Below are 12,374 nucleotides of genomic sequence, written 5' to 3'. Positions count from 1 at the left end.
GGCACCGGAGGACCCTCCAGGGACCGGGAGGCGGGACGAAAGCGGGGGTGAGGGCCCCGGTGATTCCTCCCAAAGCTTGGAATCTGGGGAAGGGGCCACCGAGAAAATGGCATTGGGCTGTGGGACGAAGCCAAGCCCTCGTCCCTTCACCTCGCCACGCCCTCCGCCCCCAGCCGAGTGGCCTCCCCGGCCCCCCTCGCTGCAAAAAGAGTGAGTCCCTGTTGGTAACCTAAATGCCCAACAATAGGGGATTGATTCGAAAATGTGCTGTGGTTTCTGCAAAGCACTGACATGCAGCCGTGAAAAAATACGCTAGAGAAGAAACGCAGGTCACAAAGCAATATGTTCAGTGTAATCCTGCTTTGGGGATTCAAGGCTGGATCCTGGCTCCGGCCCTCTGGAGCTCTGCAAGCTTGGTGAGATCACTTCACCTTTTCCAACATCAGTTTTCTCATCTGTAGAATGGAATAATAACAGGACTATTGCAAGCGTTAAATGAGACAGTGGATTGAAAGTGTCTAGCATAAGACACAATAAGTAATTAATATTTTTTCTTATTTCTTATTATAAAAATAACACATACTCATTGTTAAGAATGCACACTTTATCAAACTAGATAAGGTTCAAAGCTAAAGTATCCTATCCTTTCACCTCTATCTGAAATAACCATTAGTAACAGTTTTCTGTTTGGGTCCATGATTTTCTTCTACATTATCTGTACATAGACTCCGAAATCAAATGAGATTTGATTTAACTTAGTGGTTAAAATCTTGGGCTCTGGGGGCAGACTGCGTTCAAAAAACCTGACTCTGTTGTTCCCCTGCTGTATGTCCCTAGGAAAATTACTTAACTTCTCTGGGCCCCAGTTTCTTCACCTATAACCTTGTAGGAAGGCTGTGAGGTTAAGCAAATGCACACAAAACATTTCAAACAGTGCAAATAGAAGTATTAGCTTTATTGTAGATACTGTTTTGTAAGTTTTTTTCTTAATAGTTCTTAGATGTTTTTCTATTCCACAAAAGTCAAAGCAATCATATTCTTTTAACAGCTGTAGAATATGCATTCCTATGATGGACCATCGCGGATTGAAGCAGTCCTCTGGGAGGGGCTTCGGGGTTGGTTCCCCAGTGTTACAGCAAACACCACTGAATGCACATCTTTGTGCCCTGCGGTGAGATTTCCTGTAGTTTCAGGTCCTGGAGGTGGTGTTGCAGGATTAGTCTCTACCCAGGCTGGGACTAGGGTGAGGCAATCAAGCCACTCAACTCAGGCACAAGATTTAAGAGGACACCAAAAAGAACTCAGTAACCAAGATAAATCATATTTTAATGCAGTAGTTCTAAAAATCCAGATTAATGCTAAAAACAGTTCATGATGAACAAAATATCACAATTTTACAGACAGGATCTGGCAGTGCCATACTGAACTATATTGGAGCCTGTGGCCAAAGAAAAGGTATGTCTCTAAATACAGAATTTTATGTATTCTTTAATGGTCATTTTTTTCCAGAATACTTTAAAATTTTATTTTATTGAAGTATAGTTGATTTACTATATTGTGTTAATTTCTGCTGTACAGCAAAATGATTGTTATACATATGAATGCATTATTTTTCATATTCTTTTCCATTATGGTTTATCACAGGATATTAAATATAGTTCCCTGTGCTATACAGTAGGACCTTGTTATTTATCCATTCTATATATAATAGTTTTCATCTGCTAATCCCAAACTCCCAATCCATCCCTCCCCCACCCCCTCCCCCTTGGCAACCACAAGTCAGTTCTCTATGTCTGTGAGTCTGTTTCTGTTTCATACATAAGTTCATTTGTGTCATATTTTAGATTTCGCATATAAGTGATGTCATATGGTATTTGTCTTTTTCTGACTTAGTATGATAATCTCTAGGTCCATACGTGTTGCTGCAAATGACATTATTTCATTCATTTTTGTGGCTGAGTGGTATTCCATTGTATATATGTACCACATCTTCTTTATCCATTCATCTGTCGATGGACATTTAGGTTGCTTGCATGTCTTGGCTATTGTTAATAATGCTGCTATGAACATAGGGCTGCATGTATCTTTTCTAATTGTAGTTTTCTCCTGATATATGCCCAGGAGTGGGATGGCTTTTTTCCAGAATACTAAAGTAAATAGTTGGAAAAAATATTGAAAACTAGGCATATTAAACAAACAGCATTATTTTATGTTTAAATATTTTATTTATATCCAAGACTGAATTTGTGTCAATTTTACTTTCCCGGCTTTAGTGGAAGCAAACTCATCACTAATATTTTCAAAATCTACTTCTGGAAAGAAATTAACCATGAAAACAATTACATAAAAACATATTTATCAGGGATGCACATTTTCCTCTGGCCTCAGGCTCCAATATGGGTCAGGAAGGCACTGGATATTGTCAGTTTGCCTTTGCAAAAGTTTATAACTATTGATACTCCCACTGACAGGGGACTTGGTTTTTCCAGGGATTAAGCTGCTTTCAGCAGAGGGTCATTATCTCCACCTTTGGCCCGTGTCTGAGAGGAGCCAGGAGCTGGCGTGCCTACCTGGGCTGGCTTTCTGTCCTCACTCACTGGTGAGGAAAACCCAGACAGGGCTGCCAAACCCTGGGCCGGGTCAGGTTACCGCAGGCTCTGAGAGCTGCCTTATCACAGATCTGCAAAGCCCCTGCACGGCATTTCATTCTCAGAAAGACCTTTCAACTCTGGGGCAGACAAACTCTAAAAACCCTGGAGCTGTCTTGGGGGCAATGAATGCAGCTCCTGAATTGACTAGATCCAGGACCCTTGCTGAAATAATCTCATTAATGTTCCCGTACCTGTGGCCAGCAAGAGCGGCTCTGTTCCTTTGATTCTTTATTCCCTCCGTGGACACCCTGGGCCCCTGCTCTGAACAGCCTGGAGTCAAGCCCTGGGACCAAGGCGAGTTAGTCACGGTCTCTGGAGCTCAGAGGGGAAGACAGCAGGGTAAACAAAGAATTTCTAAGACCTTTTCATGTCTGTTACTATCGCACCACTTTGTCCCAGGAGAGTTGGGAGCACTTGGGCCAGATACAATTGGATGTCAATGGGCATCTCAATCTTATATCCGAAGCAGTAACAGTAGTAGTTGTAATAATAATAATAATGATGATGATGATGGTGTGATGACAGAGTGTTTACTGCAACCAGGGCTGTTCTAGGTGCTTTACGTGTATTAACTCATTCAGTTCTCACGAGGACCAAATACGTATCTGTACTGTCTAGTTCCATCTTACAGATGAAACTGAGGCATAGTCAGGCTTAGTCGCTTGCCTGAGTTCCTGAAGATGGTAAGTGGCAAAGCTGGAAAACGAACCCAGGAGTCTGGCTCCAGAGTCTGAGCTCTTATCTGCTATGCTGTGATATTCGATTCCTCCTTATTCTCCCTTAGTTTTCCACATCTCAGAAAAATGGCACCACCCAAAAGAAAAAAGAAAGAAGGAGAGGGAGGGAGGGAGGGAGGGAGGAAAGAAAGAGATCCAGGCAGCACTTTTACTTCCACTCTTACCCAATTGTTTTCAAAACCGACTTCTCATCACCCAGATATCAGAGACACCTGACATTTGGGTTTGCCCAGAAGCAGTCATGGGCATGTAGTTTATTTGAGAAGCATGAGCCAAAGGGAAGCAGGGAAGGAGACACAGGAGAAAACAGCCAATACAGCGTCTCTTATCAAGCCAGCGGCCACCTGGGTGACTACAGCTTCATCCCTCGGACAAACCCTGGGAAATAGTGCAGAGTACAGGCCTCAGAGTTACTCTGCCCCACAGGCAAGGGAGCTGGAATGTTTATACACTGACTCCTGGGAGTCACTGGTTCAGAGGTGTTGCAGTGTTAGATCGTGGACACTTCTTCCTGTTGGCAGCAAAGCTTTCCAGTTTCAGGGAAAGGAGCTCCCAGGCACAGATACCCATACTGCCAGTTAGAGGTTATTAGAGCCTCCAGGGACCATTTTCCTTGTCCATCCTCCTTCTCCTCTCTTCTCTCCATACAATGTTATGGACTGAAGGTTTGCACCCCTCCACCCAAATTCGTATGTTGAAATCTAACCTCCAATATGATGGTACTTGGAGGTGGAGCATTTGGGAGGTGATTAGGTCATGAGGGAATGGGATTAGTGCCCTTATAAAAGGGGACCCAGAGATCTCTCTCTCTCTCTCAACAGGTGAGGATACAACGAGAAGTTGGCAGTCTGCCCCCCAGACAGGGGTTCTTACCAGAACCTGACCATACTGGCACCCTGATCTCAGACTTCTAGCCTCCAGGACTGTGAGAAATCAACTTCTATCGTTTGTAAGCCAGCCAGTCTGTGGTGCTTTCTTATAGCAGCCCAAACAGATTAAGACAGAAGAGAAGACAGAGAAGAGAAGGAAGCCAGTATAGAGTGTGTAAAACTAAGGAGGTTACCTCCGCAGGCAGCCAGGGCTTCATCCCACTGGGGTGCTCTGGGAGGAGGGGGGAGTTGCAGCCCCAAACACATGCTTCCTGCCGGGAGAGGAAGCACAGGTATTTATCCTGCAATTCCCATCTGTCATTGGGCGAGGGCTGCTTCTGCGGACATTAACTCATCCGCACTCTGGCTTGCCCTGAATATGGGCCAACAAGCATGTGCCTGGAACCAGAAAAAGAGCCTCAGGTGGAGAACGGCAGGTGTTTGCAGTAAGCATTCTTTGGTGAGAGGAGGTCGGTGCAAGAGAATGTAGATGGGGCGCCACAGTGGCTGCTCCAGGTTGCTTACCTATCAGAAGGAGAACAAGGTGATGGCCCTACTGTTTGCCTGGCATCATGCTGAGTGATTTCCTTGTGTAATTTCACTGCAGAACTTGCTCGTATAGTCCCATGTGGAGACGAGGAAGGCAAACCTCAGAGAAGGTAGGACTTTGCCTAAAGCCACATACCCAGTTAAACATGGCGGATTCAGGATTCAAACCAGGTTTGTTTGATTTACCAGACTCAATATTTTCCCCCTCATTCCATTTCTCTGGCTTTTTCTGCATCTCTGAGATTCATGATCTTCACCAGTCTGGCCCATCGGGGTAACATGTACCAAAGCCATTTCGAGTGCCAGAGTGAATAAAATGCTAATCCTCATCAATAGATTAAACTGAGAAATGCTTAAACCAGAGATCTGCCTGCAATAAAAGCAATTGGGTTGTTTCTTTGTAATTTGACTGCTCACATGAGCCCAGGAACCTACCTTATAGCTTTACAAATCTGTGATAATTTCCTTCAACTTTTCCATTTTATTGCTGCCATTAAAATCCTGTTGTGTTCTTAAAACAGGGAGAAAAAAATGATTAAAACAGATGTGGCTCTTAAAGTTACAATATGAATTTTACAACCCCAGGTTTTATGGTACTGAGAGAAATTTCAGCCACCAGGGTCAGAGGCAAGAAAAATGGGACCGGATTTCTGAAATGGGTTTGGGGAGGGGGAAAGACTGGGGGCGAGGGGTTCAGAATGACAAAGACGGCCGACAGAGCTAATTTCCTGACGTTTACTTCTCTCTCCACACTCTCGGGACCAACTGCAGGATGTCACGTTTGCAGCTTGCACCCCGAGTTTAGTCCCCACAACTACTGAGGTTTGATTAAACCACTTTCCCTCACTCCAGCCTCCCTGCCAACCCTCTCTCCCCAAATCATACTTTCCACTTAAGTAGTCTGCAGTGATCTTTGTTTTGTTTATGGAGACAGCGTTTTGTCATAAAAAGGGCATTGAGATCCAAGTTCTAGACCCAGCTCTTTAACTAAATCACTGTGTGACTTGGGCAAATCACTGAACTCTGTGCTTTAGTTTCTTTGTCCACAAAACCAAGGACTTGTACCAGATCTCCAGTCTCTCTCATAGCTCTGCAGTTCCCTGACCTCTTCTGCAGGAACGTGACGCCCGGCACAAAGAACGCTCTGAATATTTGTTGCCTGAAGAAATAAATGAATTCCTAAATTCTCCCCTATTTCTCCTTTTAGAAAAATGAAGGGGTTATTGAATTCTATTAACATCAAAAATAGAATTAAAACCACCATGAGATTGGTTTTCCTTTCTTAAAAAAATAAGTAATCAGCCTGGCAAAGAGATATAGAGAAATGGGGATTCTTCTCTACTGCTGGGTGGGAATGTAAAATGGTATAATGCTCATTATCAAAATGTTAAATGGGCATATCCTTTGAATCAGCAATTTCACTCTCAGGAGTTTATCCTAAGGAAATAATCAGAAAAACATATTTAGGGCATGAGGAAATGCCCACAGTATAAAGTCTGGGTAAAGAGGAAAAAAAAGAACATAAACACCTATGTGCTGTAATAACCTATAATGGAAAATAGTCTGAAAAAGATTACATATATATAACTGAATCTCTTTGCTGTACACCTGAAACATTGTAAATCAACTGTACTTCAATAAAAAAAAAAACCCTCTGTGCTATATCATTTCAATTTTATGCTTAAAAAAAATAACTACATAGAAAATAACTGAAGAAAGCCCCAAAATGTTAAATAGAATTATCTGTGGTTGGTAAGACTACAGATTATTTCTCTTTTCTTCTTTATATATTTGAATGCAGACTTCACTCCATCTCTTCCTTCAGGTCTCCTCAAATGTCCCTGCATCATCAAGACCTTCCCTGACCAGCTTACCTAAAGCAGCAGACCTCTGCCCCGGATCTTCCATCATTCTCTTTCCCTTACTCTGTTTTTTTTTTTTTAATTAAGGTATGTACATTGCTCTTTTATTTATTTATTTATTTTTATGGCTGTGTTGGGTCTTCGTTTCCGTGCGAGGGCTTTCTCTAGTTGTGGCGAGTGGGGGGCCACTCTTCATCGCGGTGCGCGGGCCTCTCACTATCGCGGCCTCTCTTGTTGCGGAGCACAGGCTCCAGACGCGCAGGCTCAGTGATTGTGGCTCATGGGCCTAGTTGCTCCGCGGCATGTGGGATCTTCCCAGACCAGGGCTCGAACCGGTGTCCCCTGCATTGGCAGGCAGATTCTCAACCACTGCGCCACCAGGGAAGCCCCCCCTTACCCTGTTTTATTTTTCTTCACTGCCAGACATTGTATTTCACATGCGTTTAGTTACGTATTCACTTTTTGTGCCACACAACTTGAATGTCAAGTCCACGAGGGCTGTTTCCCCAGTACCTAAACCACGCCTGCTATACAGGAGGCACAAGAAACACGAATGGTCATCTGAATGGATGAATGACATATGCAAATATGTAAATACAAGAATAATCTATTGCAGTGTTGTTTATGATAGTGAAAATTTGGTTAGATAATACAGTATATTTTCATGTATATTTGTCATCCTGTAAATACCCTTTGTCCAGTTTGCTATTGAAATGTTTTACCTTTTTCTTGTCAATTTCTAGGAGCTCTTTGTAGATTAGGAATATTACATCTTTGCCTGTTATTTTCGTTGTAAATCTCTCCCCACGCTATCCTGAGTGTATATAAACATTCTCAAATATTACCCAAATGTTATTGTTATTTTCTTACATTGAGATATTTGATCCACCTAGAATTGATTTGTATATAGTATGAGATAGAGTCTAACCTACCTTCTTACAAATGGACAGTCCCTTATGGCAGCACCAATTTAAAATAAAACACCCTATTTCTACTGAACTGAAATGCCACCAAAAAATATATTTTTTTTCCATATATTCTTAGATTAATTTCTGGAGTTTCTACAATTTCCTACAAATCTATTTGCTTATCCTTATGTTTTTCTTTCACTAGCTTTCTAGTAATATAGGAGCCAGGGTCTCAAGAGGAAGCAGATGGCCCACTCAAGCAAGAGAACACAAAAGGGTTTAATACACTATCTGCCAAGGGATGGTCAGGGTTTATGGAAGCCAACAAGGGGTAAAGCAGTACAGGGCTAGTGTCAGGGGAGCTGATACTATCTCAAGTCCCGAAAGTGAAATGGGAGGAGGCAGAGGAATGCTGGAGCTAGCTTGCACCCGCTGGCAAGAACCAGTTGTTAGCACCTCTCTTGAGCTACACATGACTCCACATGGATAACTTGAAATCAGCCATGGTGGGAATATTTTACACCAAGGAAATTGGCAAATGCTATAAATCGGAGCTCCTTGTCCCCAGAGCCTGTTGTTCAATGCTTACCAGCACACCACTGGGAGATGTGTTGTCTGGAATCGGGAGAGTAGAGTCATCTGGAGAAGGCCGTCTGCAAGGAACTGTGGTCTCGAGTAGGACACAACCCACCCACCACAGCCCAGCAGGGAAGGAGGGGGAACAAGTGTGCTGACTTCGATCTCTTCACACCTCCCTACTCTCGCGGTGCCTCCCACTCCCAAAACCCCAGCAGATGTCAGAGGACACGGGAGCTGGGGACACAGACCAAGAGATCAGCTTCCAGGGGCACCAAGCAAAGTAGAGAAGGGTAGATCCAGATGGAAATATCCTCCCAAGACAATCTGGTAGGACAGCGTGTCTAGCTCCACCCCCACCCTGAGTCTTCATTTTCAAAAATGTCTTGGAGATTCTTATCAACATCCCCCAAAGACCTTGTTGAGATAAGGATTAGAATTTTCTACAACTTAAAGATTAATTTGGGGAGGATTGAAGCTTTGTGAAATTCACTTCCCATGAAGGAACATGGGCTGTGTTTCCTTGGATGCCATTTATTTAGGATTTTGTTTCTTAGTCCTTAATTAAATCTTAAAGTCCTTTCGATATGGGCCTTGTATTTTTACTGTTAAATTTCACCGTATTTTATAGTTTTGATCACTGATATGAATGAAATAATTTTTTACGTTCCTTTCTCACTAAATTCATTCCTAATAAAAAGAAAAGCTTTTGATTTATTCATCTGTAGAACATATCCAAGCAGTTTATAAATTACCATTTGCTAATATCAAATACTCATATGAATACTATTTTTTAAAATAGCCTCTTTTGAATTTTCTAAGCTTACAATTATATCATCTGCCCCCCAAGAGAGACAATTTTGCCTCTTTACTTTGAATATTTACACTACTTATTCTATTTCCTTATATAATTGCATTAGTTTTAGCTAACTGACTCTTATATAACAGTGGAGACAGTGGCCATCCTGCTGTATGTCTTATTTTGCTGGGCCTGATTCATGTTTCACGGTATCTTAATGTACCAACTATTAGTTTGTAGTAATTATTTTTATTCTATTCATGTAGTTTCTTTCTATCCTTGGTTTTCCTTAGAGTTTTTCCTAGAAACAGCTGTGGAATTTTATCAAATGCCATTCCAGCATTTTTTTAATATAAAAACGGTTTTCCTCACTTAATTTGCTGATGTAATGATGTAATAAATTATATTGCCAGATCTTCTAATGAGCCATTCCTGCTCCTGAAAAGGACGTTATTGCTCATGATATAGTACTCTTTTTAATATGCCGCTGAATTCTATTTGCTGACATTTTATTCAGATTTTTAGCATCTCTATTCGCAAGTGAATATGATCTAGGGTTTTCCTAATTGTACTAGGAATGACAAATCTTGGCATTAAGGTTGTTCTTTGCTTTGATGAATGATTTGGGGAAACTTTGCATCAATTTCCACTGAAACACTTTGAATAACATTTTGGTAAATTTTTAACAACTTCATTTTTTCCTATGGTTAGTTGCCTTTTAGCATTTCTGACCACTTTTTGAGTCAGTTTTGGTCATTCATATTTTGATTAAAAATTGCTTATTTCCTCTAGATTTTCCATGTTTTTGCCATGGAGTTCCCACACTGTTTTCTTAAAATTATTTTGCTTTCTTCTTCATTTGTAATTATATTTCTCTCTCACACCTGAGGCATATTATTTTCTTTATTTTTCTTCAAGAAGGCTCACAGGGGATTTATGTAGTTCTCCCCCACAACCCACTGCCCTCCTCCCCGCTCCAAAGAGCCAGTGTTTGGCTTTGTGTTCTGAGTAGTGACATGCGGAGAGATGGGAAGGGACTTTGGGTGCAAATGCCAGTTCTGCCACTTACAGCTGGGGGACCTCGGCAAATCATTTCACCTTGGTGAGCCTCAGGTTCCTTATCTGTGAAGAGGACTATGCCTCGCTCCCAGGGGGGTGATGTAGATAAAACAGGAAAAAGCCTATAAAGCATCCCGCACAATTCCTAACACACAGGAAGACCTTAGCAGTAATAGTAGTATTCAGGGTTCTCCAGAGAAACAGAACCAATAGCAGAGAGATATAGATGATACAGGTGTAGATGATACAGAGGCAGATGTCTGTTTCTCCAGGGAAACAGAATAAATAGGAGATGTATCTATCTACCTATCATCTATCTATCTACCTACCTATCTATCTATCTATCAGACAAATCTCTATCCCTAACTGTATATCTGTATAGTTATCTGTATATCTATATAGACATATAGAACCAACAGGAGATTAGATTATATCAGTAGATATAGATATATTGATATATATCTCCTACTGGTTCTGTTTCTCTGGAAAAACAGATATATATATAGAGAGAGAGAGAGAATAAGGAAGGGGCTCATGGTGACTTTGGAGACTGACAAGTCCCAAGATCTGGAGGATGAGTCGGCAAGCTGGAGACCCAGGAGAGTTGATGGTTTAGTTCCCAGTCCAAGTCTGAAGACCTGGGAACCAGGACAGCCAACAGTGTGCTTCTAGTCTGACGGCCACCAAGCTTGAGATCCAAGAAGACCTGATGCTTTAGTTTGAGTCCAAAGATAGGGAAGAGTCCCAATTCAAAGGCCATCAGGCAGGAGGAATTTCTCTTACTTGGAAAAGGGGCAGGCTTTTTGTTCAAATTCAGGCCTTCAACTGATTGGATGAGGCCCACCTACATCAGGAAGGGCAAACTCAGTCCACCAATTTAAATGTCATTTGAAAACGCCCTTACAGAAACCCTCAGGATAATGTCTGGCCAAATATCTGGGCATGCCATGGCCCAGTCAAATGGACACACAAATTTAACCATCACATTAGTCATCATACACAACACTCTGCCCAGACTGTACACACCCATAGCACACTGTGCCTTTCTACTTGAACACTGATCATATTTTATTTTTATTTCATTTTATTTTATGTTGTAATTTATTGGCTAGTTTGCTGTTAGTTTTCTCTCCTATATTATGCATACCAATGGGACAGGAAACGTGTCCATCTTGCTCACCATTATGCCCTTACCAGTAAGTTCAACACATGTACATAGTACATAGTTCACAAAAGCCTTGAACAAATTGGAATTCTACCCCTTATCACAATCTGATGTTTGCCATAATAAGCTGCGGATGTGTCTCCATGAGGGCAGAGGATCATGTGTTATTCATATCTGTATTGATAGGACTACCTCTGAGACTGGGACACAGTTGGGACTCAAAAGATGCTTGTTAAAGTGAATTTATCCAAAGTCAAGCACTGAGTTGGATTGAGAGTCATTGTCTGCGTGGTGGCATGTGAGAGACGAGACTGATGATGATCTTTACATTCAGCAGAATATTTTAGTTGCAAGGGACAGAAACTCATCTCAGAAAAGATTTAATTTTTTAAAAAAGAGAGGCGTATATTATGGACGCAAGTATCCACACACAAAAGAAATCTAGATATGGAGTTTAGGCAAAGCTGAATCCAGGTATTCAAATGATATCATGAGAACTCTTTCTACCTTAGAGGAGGATCCCCATGTATCTGCACCGACAGCTCTAGGCTTCCATTCTGAAAGCTTAGCACATTCTGTAGAAACAATGTCGTTTGCCCAAGAGTCATCCTGGAGATGCCTCACACTGGCCCATCCCTGAAACTTGGCCAAGAGGGTGGAGTGTCCCAGATGGCCAGGCCTGAGTTATGTGCCCATTCCTGGAAGCTGGGAAAAGGGTTACCCTTTCTTGATCCTGGCCTAGAGTATGCGGGGGACGGCGGGGGCGCATTTTACTGGCTGTAACCATGTGGCATGGGATAAGAAACCAAGAGAAGAGTTTAAAATGTATGTGTAACCCATATACATTCATGAATCCCTGTAGTTAAGAACTAGTGTCCCATTTAAAGAAACATGACCCAGGCAGAAATTTCAATCTTCCTTCATGACTCTAACAAATATTTGGAAGCAGGGTATAGGATTTAGCTAATGATAAGCCTTATTACAAGCTTTGCATTCTCCCATTTTCTAGCATCTTGAAACTCTACCTCTCAGTTGCTTTGTGCTGCACATGCTATTGCGGCATGTACCTACCCTCTTCTCTGCCTTGAGAAATCACCCAAGCAGAAAAGGACAAAGAGCAGGGTGCATTTTGCCACCTCTTGGTGACAGCATATTTGAGAATAAAACTAACAGAGGAGAGTAGAGCCATGTGGTCTTGT

The sequence above is a fragment of the Balaenoptera borealis genome, assembly GCF_965194805.1.
Source record: "Balaenoptera borealis genome assembly, chromosome: 16".
Classification (NCBI taxonomy): Eukaryota; Metazoa; Chordata; class Mammalia; order Artiodactyla; family Balaenopteridae; genus Balaenoptera; species Balaenoptera borealis.
This window is presented reverse-complemented; position numbering follows the sequence as displayed.